The 14511-nt window shown below is 52.7% G+C and overlaps 11 non-coding genes across 11 annotated transcripts; all 11 read left to right on the forward strand.

Annotated features, from left to right (window-relative positions):
- Positions 1 to 801: 801 nt before the first annotated feature.
- On the forward strand, positions 802 to 883 carry TRNAS-GCU (transfer RNA serine (anticodon GCU)). The gene has a single exon. It is a non-coding gene; the product is annotated as a tRNA-Ser (tRNA).
- Positions 884 to 2070: 1187 nt separating this feature from the next.
- On the forward strand, positions 2071 to 2152 carry TRNAS-GCU (transfer RNA serine (anticodon GCU)). The gene has a single exon. It is a non-coding gene; the product is annotated as a tRNA-Ser (tRNA).
- A 1183-nt stretch (positions 2153 to 3335) lies between these two features.
- TRNAS-GCU (transfer RNA serine (anticodon GCU)) lies at positions 3336 to 3417 on the forward strand. The gene has a single exon. It is a non-coding gene; the product is annotated as a tRNA-Ser (tRNA).
- A 1187-nt stretch (positions 3418 to 4604) lies between these two features.
- On the forward strand, positions 4605 to 4686 carry TRNAS-GCU (transfer RNA serine (anticodon GCU)). The gene has a single exon. It is a non-coding gene; the product is annotated as a tRNA-Ser (tRNA).
- A 1174-nt stretch (positions 4687 to 5860) lies between these two features.
- TRNAS-GCU (transfer RNA serine (anticodon GCU)) lies at positions 5861 to 5942 on the forward strand. The gene has a single exon. It is a non-coding gene; the product is annotated as a tRNA-Ser (tRNA).
- A 1187-nt stretch (positions 5943 to 7129) lies between these two features.
- TRNAS-GCU (transfer RNA serine (anticodon GCU)) lies at positions 7130 to 7211 on the forward strand. The gene has a single exon. It is a non-coding gene; the product is annotated as a tRNA-Ser (tRNA).
- A 1185-nt stretch (positions 7212 to 8396) lies between these two features.
- Positions 8397 to 8478, forward strand: TRNAS-GCU (transfer RNA serine (anticodon GCU)). Its single transcript has one exon. It is a non-coding gene; the product is annotated as a tRNA-Ser (tRNA).
- A 1186-nt stretch (positions 8479 to 9664) lies between these two features.
- On the forward strand, positions 9665 to 9746 carry TRNAS-GCU (transfer RNA serine (anticodon GCU)). The gene has a single exon. It is a non-coding gene; the product is annotated as a tRNA-Ser (tRNA).
- Positions 9747 to 10933: 1187 nt separating this feature from the next.
- TRNAS-GCU (transfer RNA serine (anticodon GCU)) lies at positions 10934 to 11015 on the forward strand. The gene has a single exon. It is a non-coding gene; the product is annotated as a tRNA-Ser (tRNA).
- Positions 11016 to 12203: 1188 nt separating this feature from the next.
- TRNAS-GCU (transfer RNA serine (anticodon GCU)) lies at positions 12204 to 12285 on the forward strand. Its single transcript has one exon. It is a non-coding gene; the product is annotated as a tRNA-Ser (tRNA).
- A 1185-nt stretch (positions 12286 to 13470) lies between these two features.
- TRNAS-GCU (transfer RNA serine (anticodon GCU)) lies at positions 13471 to 13552 on the forward strand. Its single transcript has one exon. It is a non-coding gene; the product is annotated as a tRNA-Ser (tRNA).
- The last annotated feature ends 959 nt before the right edge of the window (positions 13553 to 14511 follow it).

Consider the following 14511-nt stretch of genomic DNA (forward strand, 5'->3'; position numbering starts at 1 on the left):
AGATCCTGAGTTCAAATCTCAGCAGTGCCTGCCGTGGAGTCTTTCCATTTATAACGTTTTCAGTTTTGCGCAAGCTTAATGGCAGCCTTGAGTCTCCCAAGCGTGGTAGGTTTCCAACCCAGTGCTAGCTTGAGGGAAGACCTTGCCTCCAAAGATTTGAAAAATTCTCACAAAGAGCTATCCCCCAAGTGGGGCGCTGTGGCTTAGTTGGTGAAAGCGCCTGTCTAGTAAGCAGGAGATCCTGAGTTCAAATCTCAGCAGTGCCTGCCGTGGAGTCCATCCATTTCTAACATTTTCAGTATTGCGCAAGCTGAATGTCACCCCTCAGTCTCCCAAGCGTGGTAGCCCACCGACCCAGCGCTGGACCCAGGCAAGACCCTGCCTCCAACGACTTGAAAAATTCCCACTGTACATATCAGCCTATCAGGCTAAAGATCAGTCCTGGGTGCCCTTTTGAATGCAGGGGACTTATTCTTTGGAGGGAGCCCGCCTTCCCATCAACATTCTGGAGCACAGGACAATTCAGGCCTCCCTTCAATGTTGCATACCTCTTCTTCTGTGAGAACCTCAGATGGGAATCCAGTTGGACAATGCCATGGCTATGGCCTACGTCAATCACCAAGGGGGTCACCGAAGGTGGTGCCTCTCAGAAGGAAGCATATTGCCCCAGGAGGACGTGGTGCTCAGACATACTCAGTCTCCTGGCTGACTCTCCGTGCGCCCTCCCAGATTGCCGGAATCTGGCTAAGCCCTTCTCAAAAGCCACAGACAAGAAACGGCCCAAGGTTCTAGGTTACACATGACGAGGTGGCCGAGTGGTTAAGGCGATGGACTGCTAATCCATTGTGCTCTGCACGCATGGGTTCGAATCCCATCCTCGTCGGTAGTTTAGTTCGTAATCAATGTAAACGTGCTTAACGTAAAGCATTTCATGGCACAAAGGTCTTGTACACATAGAAAAAAAGGCACTGTCAACCTGGACCTAGACATTCTACCTCCCTTCCATGCCCCCTCCTCGGCCCAATCCACAGCTCTCCCCTCTGCACTCAGTCAGACCCACCCTGTCCCACTTTTGTACTCCCCTCTGTCCACAGCTTTAACTTCTGTGCGAGCCGCCCCCCCCCAATACCCCCCAGCTCCAGCCCCCGCATTCCTGTTACGCCCTGCACTGCCCCCTGCACCCACTCTGCACTTGACTGGGTTGCAAAGGATGTGCACCACGTGAGGCGCTGTGGCTTAGTTGGTGAAAGCGCCTGTCTAGTAAACAGGAGATCCTGAGTTCAAATCTCAGCAGTGCCTGCCGTGGAGTCTTTCCATTTATAACGTTTTCAGTTTTGCGCAAGCTTAATGGCAGCCTTGAGTCTCCCAAGCGTGGTAGGTTTCCAACCCAGTGCTAGCTTGAGGGAAGACCTTGCCTCCAAAGATTTGAAAAATTCTCACAAAGAGCTATCCCCCAAGTGGGGCGCTGTGGCTTAGTTGGTGAAAGCGCCTGTCTAGTAAACAGGAGATCCTGAGTTCAAATCTCAGCAGTGCTTGCCGTAGAGTCCATCCATTTCTAACATTTTCAGTATTGCGCAAGCTGAATGTCACCCCTCAGTCTCCCAAGCGTGGTAGCCCACCGACCCAGCGCTGGACCCAGGCAAGACCCTGCCTCCAACGACTTGAAAAATTCCCACTGTACATATCAGCCTATCAGGCTAAAGATCAGTCCTGGGTGCCCTTTTGAATGCAGGGGACTTATTCTTTGGAGGGAGCCCGCCTTCCCATCAACATTCTGGAGCACAGGACAATTCAGGCCTCCCTTCAATGTTGCATACCTCTTCTTCTGTGAGAACCTCAGATGGGAATCCAGTTGGACAATGCCATGGCTATGGCCTACGTCAATCACCAAGGGGGTCACCGAAGGTGGTGCCTCTCAGAAGGAAGCATATTGCCCCAGGAGGACGTGGTGCTCAGACATACTCAGACTCCTGGCAGACTCTCCGTGCGCCCTCCCAGATTGCCGGAATCTGGCTAAGCCCTTCTCAAAAGCCACAGACAAGAAACGGCCCAAGGTTCCAGGTTACACATGACGAGGTGGCCGAGTGGTTAAGGCGATGGACTGCTAATCCATTGTGCTCTGCACGCATAGGTTCGAATCCCATCCTCGTCGGTAGTTTAGTTCGTAATCAATGTAAACGTGCTTAACGTAAAGCATTTCATGGCACAAAGGTCTTGTACACATAGAAAAAAAGGCACTGTCAACCTGGACCTAGACATTCTACCTCCCTTCCATGCCCCCTCCTCGGCCCAATCCACAGCTCTCCCCTCTGCACTCAGTCAGACCCACCCTGTCCCACTTTTGTACTCCCCTCTGTCCACAGCTTTAACTTCTGTGCGAGCCGCCCCCCCCAATACCCCCCCCCAGCTCCAGCCCCAGCCCCCGCATTCCTGTTACCCCCTGCACCCACTCTGCACTTGACTGGGTTGCAAAGGATGTGCACCACGTGAGGCGCTGTGGCTTAGTTGGTGAAAGCGCCTGTCTAGTAAACAGGAGATCCTGAGTTCAAATCTCAGCAGTGCCTGCCGTGGAGTCTTTCCATTTATAACGTTTTCAGTTTTGCGCAAGCTTAATGGCAGCCTTGAGTCTCCCAAGCGTGGTAGGTTTCCAACCCAGTGCTAGCTTGAGGGAAGACCTTGCCTCCAAAGATTTGAAAAATTCTCACAAAGAGCTATCCCCCAAGTGGGGCGCTGTAGCTTAGTTGGTGAAAGCACCTGTCTAGTAAACAGGAGATCCTGAGTTCAAATCTCAGCAGTGCCTGCCGTGGAGTCCATCCATTTCTAACATTTTCAGTATTGCGCAAGCTGAATGTCACCCCTCAGTCTCCCAAGCGTGGTAGCCCACCGACCCAGCGCTGGACCCAGGCAAGACCCTGCCTCCAACGACTTGAAAAATTCCCACTGTACATATCAGCCTATCAGGCTAAAGATCAGTCCTGGGTGCCCTTTTGAATGCAGGGGACTTATTCTTTGGAGGGAGCCCGCCTTCCCATCAACATTCTGGAGCACAGGACAATTCAGGCCTCCCTTCAATGTTGCATACCTCTTCTTCTGTGAGAACCTCAGATGGGAATCCAGTTGGACAATGCCATGGCTATGGCCTACGTCAATCACCAAGGGGGTCACCGAAGGTGGTGCCTCTCAGAAGGAAGCATATTGCCCCAGGAGGACGTGGTGCTCAGACATACTCAGACTCCTGGCAGACTCTCCGTGCGCCCTCCCAGATTGCCGGAATCTGGCTAAGCCCTTCTCAAAAGCCACAGACAAGAAACGGCCCAAGGTTCTAGGTTACACATGACGAGGTGGCCGAGTGGTTAAGGCGATGGACTGCTAATCCATTGTGCTCTGCACGCATGGGTTCGAATCCCATCCTCGTCGGTAGTTTAGTTCGTAATCAATGTAAACGTGCTTAACGTAAAGCATTTCATGGCACAAAGGTCTTGTACACATAGAAAAAAAGGCACTGTCAACCTGGACCTAGACATTCTACCTCCCTTCCATGCCCCCTCCTCGGCCCAATCCACAGCTCTCCCCTCTGCACTCAGTCAGACCCACCCTGTCCCACTTTTGTACTCCCCTCTGTCCACAGCTTTAACTTCTGTGCGAGCCGCCCCCCCCAATACCCCCCCCCCTCCAGCCCCCGCATTCCTGTTACGCCCTGCACTGCCCCCTGCACCCACTCTGCACTGGACTGGGTTGCAAAGGATGTGCACCACGTGAGGTGCGGTGGCTTAGTTGGTGAAAGCGCCTGTCTAGTAAACAGGAGATCCTGAGTTCAAATCTCAGCAGTGCCTGCCGTGGAGTCTTTCCATTTATAACGTTTTCAGTTTTGCGCAAGCTTAATGGCAGCCTTGAGTCTCCCAAGCGTGGTAGGTTTCCAACCCAGTGCTAGCTTGAGGGAAGACCTTGCCTCCAAAGATTTGAAAAATTCTCACAAAGAGCTATCCCCCAAGTGGGGCGCTGTGGCTTAGTTGGTGAAAGCGCCTGTCTAGTAAACAGGAGATCCTGAGTTCAAATCTCAGCAGTGCCTGCCGTGGAGTCCATCCATTTCTAACATTTTCAGTATTGCGCAAGCTGAATGTCACCCCTCAGTCTCCCAAGCGTGGTAGCCCACCGACCCAGCGCTGGACCCAGGCAAGACCCTGCCTCCAACGACTTGAAAAATTCCCACTGTACATATCAGCCTATCAGGCTAAAGATCAGTCCTGGGTGCCCTTTTGAATGCAGGGGACTTATTCTTTGGAGGGAGCCCGCCTTCCCATCAACATTCTGGAGCACAGGACAATTCAGGCCTCCCTTCAATGTTGCATACCTCTTCTTCTGTGAGAACCTCAGATGGGAATCCAGTTGGACAATGCCATGGCTATGGCCTACGTCAATCACCAAGGGGGTCACCGAAGGTGGTGCCTCTCAGAAGGAAGCATATTGCCCCAGGAGGACGTGGTGCTCAGACATACTCAGACTCCTGGCAGACTCTCCGTGCGCCCTCCCAGATTGCCGGAATCTGGCTAAGCCCTTCTCAAAAGCCACAGACAAGAAACGGCCCAAGGTTCTAGGTTACACATGACGAGGTGGCCGAGTGGTTAAGGCGATGGACTGCTAATCCATTGTGCTCTGCACGCATGGGTTCGAATCCCATCCTCGTCGGTAGTTTAGTTCGTAATCAATGTAAACGTGCTTAACGTAAAGCATTTCATGGCACAAAGGTCTTGTACACATAGAAAAAAAGGCACTGTCAACCTGGACCTAGACATTCTACCTCCCTTCCATGCCCCCTCCTCGGCCCAATCCACAGCTCTCCCCTCTGCACTCAGTCAGACCCACCCTGTCCCACTTTTGTACTCCCCTCTGTCCACAGCTTTAACTTCTGTGCGAGCCGCCCCCCCCAATACCCCCCAGCTCCAGCCCCCGCATTCCTGTTACGCCCTGCACTGCCCCCTGCACCCACTCTGCACTTGACTGGGTTGCAAAGGATGTGCACCACGTGAGGCGCTGTGGCTTAGTTGGTGAAAGCGCCTGTCTAGTAAACAGGAGATCCTGAGTTCAAATCTCAGCAGTGCCTGCCGTGGAGTCTTTCCATTTATAACGTTTTCAGTTTTGCGCAAGCTTAATGGCAGCCTTGAGTCTCCCAAGCGTGGTAGGTTTCCAACCCAGTGCTAGCTTGAGGGAAGACCTTGCCTCCAAAGATTTGAAAAATTCTCACAAAGAGCTATCCCCCAAGTGGGGCGCTGTGGCTTAGTTGGTGAAAGCGCCTGTCTAGTAAACAGGAGATCCTGAGTTCAAATCTCAGCAGTGCCTGCCGTGGAGTCCATCCATTTCTAACATTTTCAGTATTGCGCAAGCTGAATGTCACCCCTCAGTCTCCCAAGCGTGGTAGCCCACCGACCCAGGCAAGACCCTGCCTCCAACGACTTGAAAAATTCCCACTGTACATATCAGCCTATCAGGCTAAAGATCAGTCCTGGGTGCCCTTTTGAATGCAGGGGACTTATTCTTTGGAGGGAGCCCGCCTTCCCATCAACATTCTGGAGCACAGGACAATTCAGGCCTCCCTTCAATGTTGCATACCTCTTCTTCTGTGAGAACCTCAGATGGGAATCCAGTTGGACAATGCCATGGCTATGGCCTACGTCAATCACCAAGGGGGTCACCGAAGGTGGTGCCTCTCAGAAGGAAGCATATTGCCCCAGGAGGACGTGGTGCTCAGACATACTCAGTCTCCTGGCTGACTCTCCGTGCGCCCTCCCAGATTGCCGGAATCTGGCTAAGCCCTTCTCAAAAGCCACAGACAAGAAACGGCCCAAGGTTCTAGGTTACACATGACGAGGTGGCCGAGTGGTTAAGGCGATGGACTGCTAATCCATTGTGCTCTGCACGCATGGGTTCGAATCCCATCCTCGTCGGTAGTTTAGTTCGTAATCAATGTAAACGTGCTTAACGTAAAGCATTTCATGGCACAAAGGTCTTGTACACATAGAAAAAAAGGCACTGTCAACCTGGACCTAGACATTCTACCTCCCTTCCATGCCCCCTCCTCGGCCCAATCCACAGCTCTCCCCTCTGCACTCAGTCAGACCCACCCTGTCCCACTTTTGTACTCCCCTCTGTCCACAGCTTTAACTTCTGTGCGAGCCGCCCCCCCCCAATACCCCCCAGCTCCAGCCCCCGCATTCCTGTTACGCCCTGCACTGCCCCCTGCACCCACTCTGCACTTGACTGGGTTGCAAAGGATGTGCACCACGTGAGGCGCTGTGGCTTAGTTGGTGAAAGCGCCTGTCTAGTAAACAGGAGATCCTGAGTTCAAATCTCAGCAGTGCCTGCCGTGGAGTCTTTCCATTTATAACGTTTTCAGTTTTGCGCAAGCTTAATGGCAGCCTTGAGTCTCCCAAGCGTGGTAGGTTTCCAACCCAGTGCTAGCTTGAGGGAAGACCTTGCCTCCAAAGATTTGAAAAATTCTCACAAAGAGCTATCCCCCAAGTGGGGCGCTGTGGCTTAGTTGGTGAAAGCGCCTGTCTAGTAAACAGGAGATCCTGAGTTCAAATCTCAGCAGTGCTTGCCGTAGAGTCCATCCATTTCTAACATTTTCAGTATTGCGCAAGCTGAATGTCACCCCTCAGTCTCCCAAGCGTGGTAGCCCACCGACCCAGCGCTGGACCCAGGCAAGACCCTGCCTCCAACGACTTGAAAAATTCCCACTGTACATATCAGCCTATCAGGCTAAAGATCAGTCCTGGGTGCCCTTTTGAATGCAGGGGACTTATTCTTTGGAGGGAGCCCGCCTTCCCATCAACATTCTGGAGCACAGGACAATTCAGGCCTCCCTTCAATGTTGCATACCTCTTCTTCTGTGAGAACCTCAGATGGGAATCCAGTTGGACAATGCCATGGCTATGGCCTACGTCAATCACCAAGGGGGTCACCGAAGGTGGTGCCTCTCAGAAGGAAGCATATTGCCCCAGGAGGACGTGGTGCTCAGACATACTCAGACTCCTGGCAGACTCTCCGTGCGCCCTCCCAGATTGCCGGAATCTGGCTAAGCCCTTCTCAAAAGCCACAGACAAGAAACGGCCCAAGGTTCTAGGTTACACATGACGAGGTGGCCGAGTGGTTAAGGCGATGGACTGCTAATCCATTGTGCTCTGCACGCATGGGTTCGAATCCCATCCTCGTCGGTAGTTTAGTTCGTAATCAATGTAAACGTGCTTAACGTAAAGCATTTCATGGCACAAAGGTCTTGTACACATAGAAAAAAAGGCACTGTCAACCTGGACCTAGACATTCTACCTCCCTTCCATGCCCCCTCCTCGGCCCAATCCATAGCTCTCCCCTCTGCACTCAGTCAGACCCACCCTGTCCCACTTTTGTACTCCCCTCTGTCCACAGCTTTAACTTCTGTGCGAGCCGCCCCCCCAATACCCCCCAGCTCCAGCCCCCGCATTCCTGTTACGCCCTGCACTGCCCCCTGCACCCACTCTGCACTTGACTGGGTTGCAAAGGATGTGCACCACGTGAGGCGCTGTGGCTTAGTTGGTGAAAGCGCCTGTCTAGTAAACAGGAGATCCTGAGTTCAAATCTCAGCAGTGCCTGCCGTGGAGTCTTTCCATTTATAACGTTTTCAGTTTTGCGCAAGCTTAATGGCAGCCTTGAGTCTCCCAAGCGTGGTAGGTTTCCAACCCAGTGCTAGCTTGAGGGAAGACCTTGCCTCCAAAGATTTGAAAAATTCTCACAAAGAGCTATCCCCCAAGTGGGGCGCTGTGGCTTAGTTGGTGAAAGCGCCTGTCTAGTAAACAGGAGATCCTGAGTTCAAATCTCAGCAGTGCCTGCCGTGGAGTCCATCCATTTCTAACATTTTCAGTATTGCGCAAGCTGAATGTCACCCCTCAGTCTCCCAAGCGTGGTAGCCCACCGACCCAGCGCTGGACCCAGGCAAGACCCTGCCTCCAACGACTTGAAAAATTCCCACTGTACATATCAGCCTATCAGGCTAAAGATCAGTCCTGGGTGCCCTTTTGAATGCAGGGGACTTATTCTTTGGAGGGAGCCCGCCTTCCCATCAACATTCTGGAGCACAGGACAATTCAGGCCTCCCTTCAATGTTGCATACCTCTTCTTCTGTGAGAACCTCAGATGGGAATCCAGTTGGACAATGCCATGGCTATGGCCTACGTCAATCACCAAGGGGGTCACCGAAGGTGGTGCCTCTCAGAAGGAAGCATATTGCCCCAGGAGGACGTGGTGCTCAGACATACTCAGACTCCTGGCAGACTCTCCGTGCGCCCTCCCAGATTGCCGGAATCTGGCTAAGCCCTTCTCAAAAGCCACAGACAAGAAACGGCCCAAGGTTCTAGGTTACACATGACGAGGTGGCCGAGTGGTTAAGGCGATGGACTGCTAATCCATTGTGCTCTGCACGCATGGGTTCGAATCCCATCCTCGTCGGTAGTTTAGTTCGTAATCAATGTAAACGTGCTTAACGTAAAGCATTTCATGGCACAAAGGTCTTGTACACATAGAAAAAAAGGCACTGTCAACCTGGACCTAGACATTCTACCTCCCTTCCATGCCCCCTCCTCGGCCCAATCCACAGCTCTCCCCTCTGCACTCAGTCAGACCCACCCTGTCCCACTTTTGTACTCCCCTCTGTCCACAGCTTTAACTTCTGTGCGAGCCGCCCCCCCCAATACCCCCCAGCTCCAGCCCCCGCATTCCTGTTACGCCCTGCACTGCCCCCTGCACCCACTCTGCACTTGACTGGGTTGCAAAGGATGTGCACCACGTGAGGCGCTGTGGCTTAGTTGGTGAAAACGCCTGTCTAGTAAACAGGAGATCCTGAGTTCAAATCTCAGCAGTGCCTGCCGTGGAGTCTTTCCATTTATAACGTTTTCAGTTTTGCGCAAGCTTAATGGCAGCCTTGAGTCTCCCAAGCGTGGTAGGTTTCCAACCCAGTGCTAGCTTGAGGGAAGACCTTGCCTCCAAAGATTTGAAAAATTCTCACAAAGAGCTATCCCCCAAGTGGGGCGCTGTGGCTTATTTGGTGAAAGTGCCTGTCTAGTAAACAGGAGATCCTGAGTTCAAATCTCAGCAGTGCCTGCCGTGGAGTCCATCCATTTCTAACATTTTCAGTATTGCGCAAGCTGAATGTCACCCCTCAGTCTCCCAAGCGTGGTAGCCCACCGACCCAGCGCTGGACCCAGGCAAGACCCTGCCTCCAACGACTTGAAAAATTCCCACTGTACATATCAGCCTATCAGGCTAAAGATCAGTCCTGGGTGCCCTTTTGAATGCAGGGGACTTATTCTTTGGAGGGAGCCCGCCTTCCCATCAACATTCTGGAGCACAGGACAATTCAGGCCTCCCTTCAATGTTGCATACCTCTTCTTCTGTGAGAACCTCAGATGGGAATCCAGTTGGACAATGCCATGGCTATGGCCTACGTCAATCACCAAGGGGGTCACCGAAGGTGGTGCCTCTCAGAAGGAAGCATATTGCCCCAGGAGGACGTGGTGCTCAGACATACTCAGTCTCCTGGCTGACTCTCCGTGCGCCCTCCCAGATTGCCGGAATCTGGCTAAGCCCTTCTCAAAAGCCACAGACAAGAAACGGCCCAAGGTTCTAGGTTACACATGACGAGGTGGCCGAGTGGTTAAGGCGATGGACTGCTAATCCATTGTGCTCTGCACGCATGGGTTCGAATCCCATCCTCGTCGGTAGTTTAGTTCGTAATCAATGTAAACGTGCTTAACGTAAAGCATTTCATGGCACAAAGGTCTTGTACACATAGAAAAAAAGGCACTGTCAACCTGGACCTAGACATTCTACCTCCCTTCCATGCCCCCTCCTCGGCCCAATCCACAGCTCTCCCCTCTGCACTCAGTCAGACCCACCCTGTGCCACTTTTGTACTCCCCTCTGTCCACAGCTTTAACTTCTGTGCGAGCCGCCCCCCCCCAATACCCCCCAGCTCCAGCCCCCGCATTCCTGTTACGCCCTGCACTGCCCCCTGCACCCACTCTGCACTTGACTGGGTTGCAAAGGATGTGCACCACGTGAGGCGCTGTGGCTTAGTTGGTGAAAGCGCCTGTCTAGTAAACAGGAGATCCTGAGTTCAAATCTCAGCAGTGCCTGCTGTGGAGTCTTTCCATTTATAACGTTTTCAGTTTTGCGCAAGCTTAATGGCAGCCTTGAGTCTCCCAAGCGTGGTAGGTTTCCAACCCAGTGCTAGCTTGAGGGAAGACCTTGCCTCCAAAGATTTGAAAAATTCTCACAAAGAGCTATCCCCCAAGTGGGGCGCTGTGGCTTAGTTGGTGAAAGCGCCTGTCTAGTAAACAGGAGATCCTGAGTTCAAATCTCAGCAGTGCCTGCCGTGGAGTCCATCCATTTCTAACATTTTCAGTATTGCGCAAGCTGAATGTCACCCCTCAGTCTCCCAAGCGTGGTAGCCCACCGACCCAGCGCTGGACCCAGGCAAGACCCTGCCTCCAACGACTTGAAAAATTCCCACTGTACATATCAGCCTATCAGGCTAAAGATCAGTCCTGGGTGCCCTTTTGAATGCAGGGGACTTATTCTTTGGAGGGAGCCCGCCTTCCCATCAACATTCTGGAGCACAGGACAATTCAGGCCTCCCTTCAATGTTGCATACCTCTTCTTCTGTGAGAACCTCAGATGGGAATCCAGTTGGACAATGCCATGGCTATGGCCTACGTCAATCACCAAGGGGGTCACCGAAGGTGGTGCCTCTCAGAAGGAAGCATATTGCCCCAGGAGGACGTGGTGCTCAGACATACTCAGTCTCCTGGCTGACTCTCCGTGCGCCCTCCCAGATTGCCGGAATCTGGCTAAGCCCTTCTCAAAAGCCACAGACAAGAAACGGCCCAAGGTTCTAGGTTACACATGACGAGGTGGCCGAGTGGTTAAGGCGATGGACTGCTAATCCATTGTGCTCTGCACGCATGGGTTCGAATCCCATCCTCGTCGGTAGTTTAGTTCGTAATCAATGTAAACGTGCTTAACGTAAAGCATTTCATGGCACAAAGGTCTTGTACACATAGAAAAAAAGGCACTGTCAACCTGGACCTAGACATTCTACCTCCCTTCCATGCCCCCTCCTCGGCCCAATCCACAGCTCTCCCCTCTGCACTCAGTCAGACCCACCCTGTCCCACTTTTGTACTCCCCTCTGTCCACAGCTTTAACTTCTGTGCGAGCCGCCCCCCCCCCAATACCCCCCAGCTCCAGCCCCCGCATTCCTGTTATGCCCTGCACTGCCCCCTGCACCCACTCTGCACTTGACTGGGCTGCAAAGGATGTGCACCACGTGAGGCGCTGTGGCTTAGTTGGTGAAAGCGCCTGTCTAGTAAACAGGACATCCTGAGTTCAAATCTCAGCAGTGCCTGCCGTGGAGTCTTTCCATTTATAACGTTTTCAGTTTTGCGCAAGCTTAATGGCAGCCTTGAGTCTCCCAAGCGTGGTAGGTTTCCAACCCAGTGCTAGCTTGAGGGAAGACCTTGCCTCCAAAGATTTGAAAAATTCTCACAAAGAGCTATCCCCCAAGTGGGGCGCTGTGGCTTAGTTGGTGAAAGCGCCTGTCTAGTAAACAGGAGATCCTGAGTTCAAATCTCAGCAGTGCCTGCCGTGGAGTCCATCCATTTCTAACATTTTCAGTATTGCGCAAGCTGAATGTCACCCCTCAGTCTCCCAAGCGTGGTAGCCCACCGACCCAGCGCTGGACCCAGGCAAGACCCTGCCTCCAACGACTTGAAAAATTCCCACTGTACATATCGGCCTATCAGGCTAAAGATCAGTCCTGGGTGCCCTTTTGAATGCAGGGGACTTATTCTTTGGAGGGAGCCTGCCTTCCCATCAACATTCTGGAGCACAGGACAATTCAGGCCTCCCTTCAATGTTGCATACCTCTTCTTCTGTGAGAACCTCAGATGGGAATCCAGTTGGACAATGCCATGGCTATGGCCTACGTCAATCACCAAGGGGGTCACCGAAGGTGGTGCCTCTCAGAAGGAAGCATATTGCCCCAGGAGGACGTGGTGCTCAGACATACTCAGACTCCTGGCAGACTCTCCGTGCGCCCTCCCAGATTGCCGGAATCTGGCTAAGCCCTTCTCAAAAGCCACAGACAAGAAACGGCCCAAGGTTCTAGGTTACACATGACGAGGTGGCCGAGTGGTTAAGGCGATGGACTGCTAATCCATTGTGCTCTGCACGCATGGGTTCGAATCCCATCCTCGTCGGTAGTTTAGTTCGTAATCAATGTAAACGTGCTTAACGTAAAGCATTTCATGGCACAAAGGTCTTGTACACATAGAAAAAAAGGCACTGTCAACCTGGACCTAGACATTCTACCTCCCTTCCATGCCCCCTCCTCGGCCCAATCCATAGCTCTCCCCTCTGCACTCAGTCAGACCCACCCTGTCCCACTTTTGTACTCCCCTCTGTCCACAGCTTTAACTTCTGTGCGAGCCGCCCCCCCAATACCCCCCAGCTCCAGCCCCCGCATTCCTGTTACGCCCTGCACTGCCCCCTGCACCCACTCTGCACTTGACTGGGTTGCAAAGGATGTGCACCACGTGAGGCGCTGTGGCTTAGTTGGTGAAAGCGCCTGTCTAGTAAACAGGAGATCCTGAGTTCAAATCTCAGCAGTGCCTGCCGTGGAGTCTTTCCATTTATAACGTTTTCAGTTTTGCGCAAGCTTAATGGCAGCCTTGAGTCTCCCAAGCGTGGTAGGTTTCCAACCCAGTGCTAGCTTGAGGGAAGACCTTGCCTCCAAAGATTTGAAAAATTCTCACAAAGAGCTATCCCCCAAGTGGGGCGCTGTGGCTTAGTTGGTGAAAGCGCCTGTCTAGTAAACAGGAGATCCTGAGTTCAAATCTCAGCAGTGCCTGCCGTGGAGTCCATCCATTTCTAACATTTTCAGTAATGCGCAAGCTGAATGTCACCCCTCAGTCTCCCAAGCGTGGTAGCCCACCGACCCAGCGCTGGACCCAGGCAAGACCCTGCCTCCAACGACTTGAAAAATTCCCACTGTACATATCAGCCTATCAGGCTAAAGATCAGTCCTGGGTGCCCTTTTGAATGCAGGGGACTTATTCTTTGGAGGGAGCCCGCCTTCCCATCAACATTCTGGAGCACAGGACAATTCAGGCCTCCCTTCAATGTTGCATACCTCTTCTTCTGTGAGAACCTCAGATGGGAATCCAGTTGGACAATGCCATGGCTATGGCCTACGTCAATCACCAAGGGGGTCACCGAAGGTGGTGCCTCTCAGAAGGAAGCATATTGCCCCAGGAGGACGTGGTGCTCAGACATACTCAGTCTCCTGGCTGACTCTCCGTGCGCCCTCCCAGATTGCCGGAATCTGGCTAAGCCCTTCTCAAAAGCCACAGACAAGAAACGGCCCAAGGTTCTAGGTTACACATGACGAGGTGGCCGAGTGGTTAAGGCGATGGACTGCTAATCCATTGTGCTCTGCACGCATGGGTTCGAATCCCATCCTCGTCGGTAGTTTAGTTCGTAATCAATGTAAACGTGCTTAACGTAAAGCATTTCATGGCACAAAGGTCTTGTACACATAGAAAAAAAGGCACTGTCAACCTGGACCTAGACATTCTACCTCCCTTCCATGCCCCCTCCTCGGCCCAATCCACAGCTCTCCCCTCTGCACTCAGTCAGACCCACCCTGTCCCACTTTTGTACTCCCCTCTGTCCACAGCTTTAACTTCTGTGCGAGCCGCCCCCCCCAATACCCCCCAGCTCCAGCCCCCGCATTCCTGTTACGCCCTGCACTGCCCCCTGCACCCACTCTGCACTTGACTGGGTTGCAAAGGATGTGCACCACGTGAGGCGCTGTGGCTTAGTTGGTGAAAGCGCCTGTCTAGTAAACAGGAGATCCTGAGTTCAAATCTCAGCAGTGCCTGCCGTGGAGTCTTTCCATTTATAACGTTTTCAGTTTTGCGCAAGCTTAATGGCAGCCTTGAGTCTCCCAAGCGTGGTAGGTTTCCAACCCAGTGCTAGCTTGAGGGAAGACCTTGCCTCCAAAGATTTGAAAAATTCTCACAAAGAGCTATCCCCCAAGTGGGGCGCTGTGGCTTATTTGGTGAAAGCGCCTGTCTAGTCAACAGGAGATCCTGAGTTCAAATCTCAGCAGTGCCTGCCGTGGAGTCCATCCATTTCTAACATTTTCAGTATTGCGCAAGCTGAATGTCACCCCTCAGTCTCCCAAGCGTGGTAGCCCACCGACCCAGCGCTGGACCCAGGCAAGACCCTGCCTCCAACGACTTGAAAAATTCCCACTGTACATATCAGCCTATCAGGCTAAAGATCAGTCCTGGGTGCCCTTTTGAATGCAGGGGACTTATTCTTTGGAGGGAGCCCGCCTTCCCATCAACATTCTGGAGCACAGGACAATTCAGGCCTCCCTTCAATGTTGCATACCTCTTCTTCTGTGAGAACCTCAGATG

Source organism: Lithobates pipiens, unplaced genomic scaffold, assembly GCF_037356315.1.
Source record: "Lithobates pipiens isolate NorthernLeopardFrog02 unplaced genomic scaffold, aLitPip1_a1.2 Scaffold_8, whole genome shotgun sequence".
Lineage (NCBI taxonomy): Eukaryota > Metazoa > Chordata > Amphibia > Anura > Ranidae > Lithobates > Lithobates pipiens.